Here is a 12,241-nt window from a genome sequence, read left to right as displayed (position 1 = left end):
TCCAAAAGATGTTCAACGAATGCTCATGTCGTACTACGACAACCTGAGGATGAGATTTACAGCAGGAAAGTTCACAACGGAGTGGCAACGGAGTGGCAACGGCTTGAAATAGGTATTGCAGCCGGATGCACGATATCAGTCATCTTATTCGTGATAGTCATGGAAATGCTACTCAGATCTACAAACTGTGAGAAAGCTGTTACAAAGACACCATTAAGGGCTTTTATGGACGACGTAACTATATTATCGGAAAGGAGAGAAGCAGCAGAGGGAACGTTAGAGCGGTTGGACGAACTGATAGGATGGGCAAGGATGAAATTCAAAGCCAAAAAATCTCGAAGCGTGGCTTTCGTGAAAGGAAGGCAAGAAGAAGTGAAATTCAGGATAGGAAGGGAAGACATACCAACGGTGAAAAAACAACCAGTAAAGAGTCTCGGCAGATGGTATAGAGATTTATTAAATGATAAGAAGCAAGGGAAAGAAACACACGAGTTAGTAGAACAAGGATTAAAGGCAATTGACAGAACAACGCTGCCTGGAAAATTCAAATGTTGGATACTGCAATTTGGGCTGTACCCAAAAATAATGTGGTCATTGCAAATGTACGAAATAGCCTCGAGTAGAGTAGAAAGGATAGAGCAAAGATGCAGTGTGTTTATCAGAAAATGGCTGGGTCTGCCGAAACCACTGAATATAACTGCACTATATGGAAACCCGTGCTGCAACTACCAATAACATCAATCGCCGAAGAATATAAGGCAGGAAAGGCAAGGACAGTAATGATGCTAAGGTATTCAAAAGATCAGAGCATCCGGGAAAACCCTCCAAAGGTACGAACATAGAGGAAATGGAAGGCGGAAGAGGCAGTAAACAGGGCGATTGGAAAACTAAAGCACGCAGATATAGTCGGAGCAACGCAAGAATCTAGAACCGGCCTAGGGTCGCAAAATTTCAGGCCATTTTGCAAGAGCAGTGTAAAAGAGATGAAAGAGGCAGTGGTATACGAAGTGAGAAAAGGGGGAAGAAGAAAGGCGAAATGTACATTTGGTGCAATGCAGTTAACAGGGACAGTGCCTGAGATGGGAGGAATATGTGATCAACCGCAGAATATCATGGAAGGAACTTTGGGCTTGGGAACAAGCAAGAACATCCTTCCTGATCAAGTCTACCTTCGACGTTCTACCCTCACCGGCGAACTTTGTCCGGTGGAACATAAAAAAAAACGATGAGTGTAGATGCGGAGAGAAAGCGACGGTTAGACATGTTCTGTCAAGTTGCAGACTAGCACTTGAAAGATATACATGGCGGCATAATCAAGTCCTCGGCGTCATAAGCGCAGCACTCAAGGAGAAGATCGAGAGGTACAATAGGAGAGAGTACCCAAAAGTAGAAAATCGCAGGAAAGTATACTTCCACCAGGCTACAAGTAAAGTATACGAGATAGACGAAAGATGGAAGGGATACTGGGAGGTGGCCACGGACTTGGAAAGACAAGTAATATTTCCACTAATAAAAACAACAAAAAGACCGGATTTAGTTCTATGGAACAGAGACCGGAGAATGGGAATTTTACTAGAACTGACAGTACCTTGGGAAGAGAAATCGGCAATGCAGAGGAACGAAAGGAGAAGAGGTATGAAAAGCTAATCGAAGAATGCAGAGAACAGGGATGGAATGTCGAATATTATCACCTGGCAGTGGGGGCTAGAGGCTTCATTGAAAAGAAAATGACAACGCTTTTCAAAAGAAGATTTGTTTTTTCTAGCCCCGAGCTGCGTAAACTAATAAGGAGAGTACAGGGGGCGGTCGAAAAAGCCAGCTTCTATATATGGCTGAAGCGGGAAGACCGAAAATGGCTTGAAAGTCATAAACATGCCGACGGGAAATACTATCATTAGGCGAGACAAGCTGACTGAATCAGCTTCGCTGACTGACAGGTGACGGCCGTTTAGAAAAAGCGCGGGCTAAGACTACGCGGCTTCACTAGTCAGTTAAGGTAAGACAGTGTCACGTGACAACTGGGGCTGCCTGCTGGAGCCTTGCGGCAGGTATTTAAAGGGAGAAATTTGACAAGACAGTCAGTCACCGGCTAACACTCGCTGACGATACATCGAAGAGACCAGGGAACAGAAGAAAGAAGACATGCACCCAACACCAAAGCTGAAGACACCTCCGAAAGGGGGGACCCCGCCACGTCAAAACGGTAGAGAAGTAGGGGCCGAAACCGGACGTGGTTCCTCCTGACGATGTCTTGAGCTAACTGGATCCTATAAAGGAGCTGTTGTCGTAGCAGACCACGAAACATTTGTGTCCCCATAGCATGCAAACATCGCGTGTGTCAGCGTATATGTGTTTGCAAGTATGTAAAAAATTTCGTTGGGGCAACAGAATCGAAGGCCCCTAACAAAGCATCAGTAGCGAGCCAACAAAAATCTATGCACCAAATGAAAAAAAAACAAAACTTTCTTTTATCGATACATTATAAATTGCCTCATATAATGTAGAAATGAAGAGACCTATCAGTTGAAGTAAACATGGTCTGACATGGTACAAAAAAATTGCAATAAAGGCATTCTGTTTTGAGAGTTTCCCGGCGACGACGGGATATTCAGCGAGAGAGTGTGTGTGTGTGTGCGCGCCTGTGCACGTGTGTGTATACGAGTTGTGTTCTTCGAAGATTTCCCCTGCCCCACTTCCGGTTATTGCAGGAAACGGAACTTGTACAGGTATAATCATACATGTCTCTACATGTCATTGTAAATTGTAGCTTTCTACTGGTATTCATTTGTCTTCTACGGCTGCTGAAGTGGACGAAGGTGTTATAATGGAGGCAATTGAATACAGATCAGTGATCAGGTTCTTATATTTGAAAGGTCGTACACCAAAAGAGACTTAGGACGAAAAAAGTTTATGGTGACGATATCCCATCATACGATGTAATCAAGCACTGGCATCGCCTGTTCAAATGTAGTCAGACATCGGTGGAAACTGCTCCTATTCCTGGACGACCACATTGTGCCATTGATGACGACACCATCCATAAAGTGGAAGCTGTCATTTTGGAAGAATGCCACATTACTATTCGGCAACTAACCTAAGAAGTGAAGATAAGTGTAGGGTCGGTGGAAAAAAATCCTTCAGGACCATTTGCATGTACTCTTTACTCTCTTGACTGCGGCCATGCTGGAGCACTGCCTTTAGTCAAGCAAATCGAACCCAGGACTTATTCTTTGTAAGCCTAGTGGGACGTAAACACACCAGCATCGGTTGTCAAGCAAAGTTGGGGGGACAAACACAGACACACAAATACACACACACATATATATACATATACATATATACGACGGGCTTCTTTCAGTTTCCGTCTACCAAATCCACTCACAAGGCTTTGGTCAGCCCGGGGCTATAGTAGAAGACACTTGCCCAAGGTGCCACACAGTGTGACCGAACCCGGAACCATGTGGTTGGTAAGCAAGCTACTTACCACACAGCCATTCCTGCGCCTACAATATGTGATACATGATGGTTTTATTGGAGGTGGTGTGGTAGTTAGGGCGAAATGTTATAAGGAGAAAGAGAGAGATGGGGGAGGGGGAGGGGGAGAGAGACAGACAGACAGAGAGAGACGGAGCCAACGTGAAATTTTGCGTTAAACTTGGAAAGTCTGCTACAAAGACATTGAGAATGCTTCGGCAAGCTTACAGCGATGAGGAAATGGGTCGTACGTAATGTTTCGCGTGGCAGGAGCGCTTCAAAAGCAAAAGGACGTCCCTGGAAGATATGATTACAGTTAACATACCAAAATCAAACACCAGTTGTTTAGACATAATTTTAACGGTTGGTAACAATTAAATATTAAGGAAGAAGAGAGGTAGTATATATATATTATATTACACGATATAAATTCATACATGTGTATATATATATATGTATATATATATATATATATACATGAAGAAACACTTATAATCACGCGATAGCGTGAGGTTTCTTCGTGTATATTTACTGGATTGATATTTCATTTGACCATCGGTTATTTAATCAATTAGAAATAAATGAAGTTGAAGAAAATAAGGTGCAGATTAGACTTCAACCGCTCTTGCGTACGTTTCTTGTCGTCGTATTTCTTTCAAGCGAATCATTCAAAAGGAACATATACTATTCATAACTTACATGTTAAAACATACTTGTGCAAGTTGAAAGATGTTTGAATCTTGTACACTGCAGTTTATGACCTACAATAATGAATAATATATATATATATATATATATATATATATTATATATATATATATATATATATATATATATATATATCGGAATAAGCACATAAATGTGAAACGAGGTGGAAAAAAGAGTACTCAAATACTAGAGGTAGAGTAATGTGCAGCAGAAATATAAAATAACAAAATTGTCCGACGTACGGGAACTTGAAACTCTGAGTAATAGCTCTCTTTATATTTCTGCTGCTTTTAAATAAAGTATATATATATAAGTGGAGGCGCAATGGCCCAGTGGTTAGGGCAGCGGACTCGCGGTCGTAGGATCGAGGTTTCGATTCCCAGACCGGGCGTTGTGAGTGTTTATTGAGCGAAAACACCTAAAAGCTCCACGAGGCTCCGGCAGGGATGGTGGTGATCCCTGCTTTTCTCTTTCACCACAACTTTCTCTCACTCTTACTTCCTGTTTCTGTTGTACCTGTATTTCAAGTGTCACGCTGAATATCCCCGAGAACTATGTTAAAGGTGCACGTGTCTGTGGAGTGCTCAGCCACTTACACGTTAATTTCACGAGCAGGCTGTTCCGTTGATTCGGATCAACCGGAACCCTCATCGTCGTAACCGACGGAGTGCTTAAGAGAGAAGAAGATATATATATATATATATATATATACATATATATATATACACACTAGAATGGCTAGACGAAAAAGCAGAGTAACTAAGAGACAGCTATATAAATAGAAATGCACATCTTACATAAAATCACAAACATATACTTATCGGAAAAACATACATAAATCTATCTATCTATCTATTTATACGTGTATGTATGTATGAATGTATGCATGCATGTATGTATGTATGTATGCATTATGTATGTATGCATGCATGCATACATACATAATGCATACATACATACATACATGCATGCATACATTCATACATACATACACATATAAATAGATAAATAGATAGATAGATAGATTTGTATGTATGTATGCATGCATGCATTATGTATGTATGCATGCATGCATGTATGTATGCATATATGTATGTATGTATGCATGCAGGAATGTATGCAAGCATGTATGTATGCAAGCATGTATGTATATATGTACGTACGTACGTATGTATGTATGTATATCCATATATACATACGGGCAAATACACTTATAATCACGCGATAGCGTGAGGTTTCTTCATGTATATTTACTGGATTGATATTTCATTTGACCATCGGTTATTTAATCAATTAGAAATAAATGAAGTTGAAGAAAATAAGTTGCAGATTAGACTTCAACCGCTCTTGCGTACGTTTCTTGTCGTCGTATTTCTTTCAAGCGAATCATTCAAAAGGAACATATACTATTCATAACTTACATGTTAAAACATACTTGTGCAAGTTGAAAGATGTTTGAATCTTGTACACTGCAGTTTATGACCTACAATAATGAATAATATATATATATATATATCGGAATAAGCACATAAATGTGAAACGAGGTGGAAAAAAGAGTACTCAAATACTAGAGGTAGAGTAATGTGCAGCAGAAATATAAAATAACAAAATTGTCCGACGTACGGGAACTTGAAACTCTGAGTAATAGCTCTCTTTATATTTCTGCTGCTTTTAAATAAAGTATATATATATATATATAAGTGGAGGCGCAATGGCCCAGTGGTTAGGGCAGCGGACTCGCGGTCGTAGGATCGAGGTTTCGATTCCCAGACCGGGCGTTGTGAGTGTTTATTGAGCGAAAACACCTAAAAGCTCCACGAGGCTCCGGCAGGGATGGTGGTGATCCCTGCTTTACTCTTTCACCACAACTTTCTCTCACTCTTACTTCCTGTTTCTGTTGTACCTGTATTTCAAGTGTCACGCTGAATATCCCGAGAACTATGTTAAAGGTGCACGTGTCTGTGGAGTGCTCAGCCACTTACACGTTAATTTCACGAGCAGGCTGTTCCGTTGATTCGGATCAACCGGAACCCTCATCGTCGTAACCGACGGAGTGCTTAAGAGAGAAGAAGATATATATATATATAATATATATATATATATATAATATATATATATATATATATATATATATATAATATATATATATATACATATATATACACACTAGAATGGCTAGACGAAAAAGCAGAGTAACTAAGAGACAGCTATATAAATAGAAATGCACATCTTACATAAAATCACAAACATATACTTATCGGAAAAACATACATAAATCTATCTATCTATCTATTTATACGTGTATGTATGTATGAATGTATGCATGCATGTATGTATGTATGTATGCATTATGTATGTATGCATGCATGCATACATACATAATGCATACATACATACATGCATGCATACATTCATACATACATACACATATAAATAGATAAATAGATAGATAGATAGATTTGTATGTATGTATGCATGCATGCATTATGTATGTATGCATGCATGCATGTATGTATGCATGTATGTATGTATGTATGCATGCAGGAATGTATGCAAGCATGTATGTATGCAAGCATGTATGTATATATGTACGTACGTACGTATGTATGTATGTATATCCATATATACATACGGGCAAATACACTTATAATCACGCGATAGCGTGAGGTTTCTTCATGTATATTTACTGGATTGATATTTCATTTGACCATCGGTTATTTAATCAATTAAAAATAAATGAAGTTGAAGAAAATAAGGTGCAGATTAGACTTCAACCGCTCTTGCGTACGTTTCTTGTCGTCGTATTTCTTTCAAGCGAATCATTCAAAAGGAACATATACTATTCATAACTTACATGTTAAAACATACTTGTGCAAGTTGAAAGATGTTTGAATCTTGTACACTGCAGTTTATGAGCTACAATAATGAATAAAATAGAAGAAATGCGTGGGTGCATGTGTATGTGTGTATATCTATCTATATATATAACTAATGTAGATAAAAATTTTTTCGAAAAAAATTTATCAATGGCCAGCATATCAAAAAATACCTTTAAAGGTTAAAATTATAGAAAGTAACCCCGAAATTGAGACCAATACGGTAATAACGGAATTTTTTAGAAATTTCTATCGGCTTGTTTCGAGACGCATAAATTATAATGGTTATTGACAATTTTGTCTTTTTTCGGCATATTTGGCATTAGAATTTTTCTTTTGCCCTTATTTTATAAGTTATCTATAATTTTTACCTTTAAATGTATTTTTTGATATGCTGGCCATTGATAAAATTTTTTTTCGGAAAAAATTTTATCCTACATTAGTTGTAAATTTAATAGTGTTCACTTCCGGATTCTCTCACTCTGTGAAAGTTTCTAGTTCGAATCACACGCGTCTCGAGATGTGCTGAAGATTTTCTATTTTGGATATATTTGGGGTACTTAGGTCTGCCCAGGACTTAGTTCTTGCTTTTTCCATTGGTATGAGTATTTCATTTATGTCTTACGTATTTATCGCTGAGGAGGGGAAAGTTCCTATGAATTAACCCCGAAATTGGAGCCAATACGGTAATAACGGAATTTTTAGAAATTTCTATTGGCTTGTTTCGAGACGCATAAATTATAATGGTTATTGACAATTTGTCTATTTTCGGCATATTTGGCATTAGAATTTTTCTTTTGCTCTTATTTTATAAGTTATATATATATGTGTGTGTGTGTGTGTGTGTGGTGTGTGTGTGTATGAGTATATATCTGTTTTGGCTAAACTGGCAAAATGACCATTCTTAAATACAACAACATATATATATATATATAATATATATATATATAAAATAAGGGCAAAAGAAAAATTCTAATGCCAAATATGCCGAAAATAGACAAATTATCAATAACCATTATAATTTAAGCGTCTCGAAACAAGCCGATAGAAATTTCTAAAAAATTCCGTTATTACGGCATTGGTCCCAATTTCAGAGTTAATTCATAAGAATTTTCTCCTCCTCAGCGATAAATACGTAAGACATAAATGAAATACTTACTCATACTAATGGAAAAAGCAAGCACTAAGTCCTGAGCAGACCTAAGTACCCCAAATATATCCAAAATAGAAAATTTTCAGCACATCTCGAGACACGTGTGATTCGAACTAGAAACTTTCACAGAGTGAGAGAGTCCGGAAGTGAACACTATTAAATTTACATCTAATGAAGGATAAAATTTTTTCGAAAAAAAATTTTATCAATGGCCAGCATATTAAAAAATACCTTTAAAGATTAACTTTATAAATAACTTATAAAATAAGGGCAAAACCTCTTAGAGGGTAAGAAAACAGACAAAGTACATGCTGTATTCACTTCAGCTTAGAAGTTACTAAGGTTTCAGGGAAAACCTGATAGAGTTCTAGCTTGTCACCGATTTTTGGGTCAGTTTTAATTTATAGTCATGTTTATCAAATCTTTGTATATCAAAATCTAAGACCAAAGAGCATTGTCTGATTAGGAAAGGGCTTGAGGGAGTTGACAGAATCATAGTGGGTATAGTCATAAAACTTGTCAAGATTAGTTTGAAGTAGTAATAAAATAACTGTCTATAATGAAGTTTGGTAAAGGAAGAACTTAAATCAAGGTATTAGTTATCAGTTAAAGGGGTAAGACTCTAATAAAACCAATAATGATAATACAGGGGAAATTTTACCATGGGCTACTATAGTTGAATGATTTAAACAATATTGTTATATTGTATAAAGATAAAATATAGGATTATCAAGAAAAATATTAAGAAGAATATCATAATCAAAAGGATTATTTTTTTAATACTTTTGAGTATATACCAAAATTTACAACAATAGAGGCAGAAAAAGAAATTACATAGAATTAGTCTAATAATTTATTCATAGGAGTGGCTGTGTGGTAAGTAGCTTGCTAACCAACCACATGGTTCCGGGTTCAGTTCCACTGCGTGGCATCTTGGGCAAGTGTCTTTTGCTATAGCCTCAAGCCGACCAAAGCCTTGTGAGTGGATTTGGTATACGGAAACTGAAAGAAGCCTGTCGTATATATGTATATATATATATATATATGTATGTGTGTGTGTGTGTGTATGTGTGTTTGTGTTTGTCCCCCAAGCATTGCTTGACAACCAATGCTGGTGTGTTTACGTCCCCATCACTTAGCGGTTCGGCAAAATAGACTGATAGAATAAGTACTGGGCTTACAAAGAATAAGTCCCGGGGTCGATTTGCTCGACTAAAGGCGGTGCTCCAGCATGGCCACAGTCAAATGACTGAAACAAGTAAAAGATTAAAAGAGATATACTTAAATATTTACTTATTATATGGTATTTATGAAGATTGATCGCTGGCATTTACTAAAGGAGTACTGGGGTGATAGAACATGCTAACTATATATTAGATATAATCTAAGAGGTATAATATAAGTTGTAAAGCTACCGGTGTTGTTATGTGTAAGCTAATATAAATATCTAAGGGTACAAAAAATAGATTTAATTTCATAAAGGCTATTATAAAATAATAATATGATCAGGTAGAGTATAACATCATAGAAGGGAATATATAGCTTAATTACTAAAACCATGGGGAAGCAAAATATATCTTATTATCATCAATAGAAAAAAGATTATAGAGAAATTGTTTATTAATTCAATTATTTATTAGGTGGTATCTATAAAGACTGATATCAGGTATTAACTAGAGGAATACTAATGGGGCTACAGAACATGCTAACTATATATTAATAACTAGCAGTATAACCCGGGATTAAGTTACGATTATTAAGCTAATCAAGTTCTTTATTTCAAACCAAACTAAGTAATATAGACGTCAAATTTGAGCGAAATCCGTTGAAATTAGTTATATATATATATTATATATATATATATATATATATATATAATATAATATAATATAATATAAATATATATGGGCAACAGACACGAACACACATACACACACGTACGTACGTACACCTATTGCATGTTTTGTGCACGCATACATGTTCATAAACAGAAATGAATGGAAAAACTGTTGTTAATTTGTAGATTAACACTCGCACGATTTTCACTAAGAAAAAATCGTTTTTTTTTTTTTTTTGCGCGCGGAATCAACTACTCTGGCCTCAAAACCCTTTTTGTGGTCCGTGAAACGGAGTGGGGTGTGGTGGAAGCCTCGCAAATTGTACCCATTTATATTGTGTAATTCACTGACAAATTATTATTCACCTCTGTGTTTCTTTGTTGTTAAATAAATGCATTGTCAACAAAACGTTTTTACTCGGCGTAAGATAAAAACAAAACTCTTTCGCACCCAAAGTAATGTATGTGAGAGAGAGGGGGGGAGAAAGTGAACGATTTAAAATAAATAAATGATTTAAAATAAATATATTGTAATTCGTTTTTAGATTCGGTTTGCAAGATTCTTTATATGAGTTCGTGTGTTCAATGAAGCATATTCCGTTGTGTCTGGGGAGAGTCATTTTCTTTTTGTGCCCTATTATTTAACACACTCACCGGTAAAATTTCCACTTATTTCTTATTTTTATTTTCCTAAAATTTTCGTTGCGTGTTGCAACCTTTTCAATAGTTTTGACTCTGTCCGTTATTTACACCGCGTTCCCTTTTGTTTGTTTGTGCGCATGCGCGTGTGCCTATACATGCAAGCATGTACGTATGTATGTGCGTGTGTGTGTTTGCATGTGTTTGTATGTATATATGTGTGCGTATGCATATGTATATATGTATGTATGTGTGTGCATCTGCATGTACGTATCCTGCATATTTATGTGCTTGCCTGTCCGTGTTTGTGTATTTTCTATGTATGTGTGTGTGTGTGAGCATGTGTGTGTATATATATGTACCTCTGTCTCTTTGTGTATGCATATTTGTGCGTGTGTGTTATGTAACTATGTACCATGTTTGTATGTATGGATGGATGGATGCGCATCTTTATGTGTGGATCCGTGTTTCCATAAGTGGCTGTTCATATAATCTATATACCTATCCGTCTGTATATTGATCTGTTTATTTACATATCTAACATACAAACACACACATACATATGTGCATGTATAGGCACACACACACACACACACACTGACCCACACTCATGCGCACAAACAATCAAAAGGGAACACAGTATATTGTAATTGTTGTGTGAGAAAGTATATATACTATGATTATAAAATATAGTGTCTTTCAAAAACAAAAAACAAAACATTTTACTTTTTACTAGCAGTATCGCCCGGCGTTGCTCGGGTTTGTAAGGGAAATAACTATATAAGCATTTTTAGAGATGTAAAGTATAATAGCCATCTCAATATGGCTAACCACAAAGGAGGGGGGTGTTACTGTAGCTTTTTACGTTGAGATTTAATAAATTTTTAGAGAGTTACTTCCCTTATATATACCAAAAATGCATTAAAAATGGGAAAAATTGATGGTAATTTTTTTTTAATCGTAGACGCGCGCTAATACCCAGAAGGGCTCGATATGAATCACGACTATAAGATACCCGGTTTTGGTTAAACTGCACCGCAAAATGTTGGAGTAGTTAGGAATCTAAATCGTAGGAGACAGACAGCACACAACCTCACTTTTATATATAAAGACTAGCAGTATCGCCCGGCGTTGCTCGGGTTTGTAAGGGAAATAACTATATAAGCATTTTTAGAGATGTAAAGTATAATAGCCATCTCAATATGGCTAACCAGAAAGGGGGGGTGTTACTGTAGCTTTTTACGTTCTGAGATTTAATAATGAATTTTTAGAGTTACTTCCCTTATATATGCCAAAACTGCATTAAAATGGGAAAAACTGATGGTAAATTTTTTTTTAAATCGTAGACTCATCGTAGACGCGCGCTAATACCCAGAAGGGCTCGATATGAATCACGATTATAAGATACCCGGTTTTGGTTAAACTGCACCGCAAAATGTGGTAGTTAGGAATCTAAATCGTAGGAGACAGACAGCACACAACCTCTCTTTTATATATAAAGATGAACGCCATCAATTACTCTCTTTCTCTCTCACTTTGTCTTTCTCGTGAAAC

Source organism: Octopus sinensis, linkage group LG17, assembly GCF_006345805.1.
Source record: "Octopus sinensis linkage group LG17, ASM634580v1, whole genome shotgun sequence".
Taxonomy (NCBI): Eukaryota; Metazoa; Mollusca; class Cephalopoda; order Octopoda; family Octopodidae; genus Octopus; species Octopus sinensis.
This window is presented reverse-complemented; position numbering follows the sequence as displayed.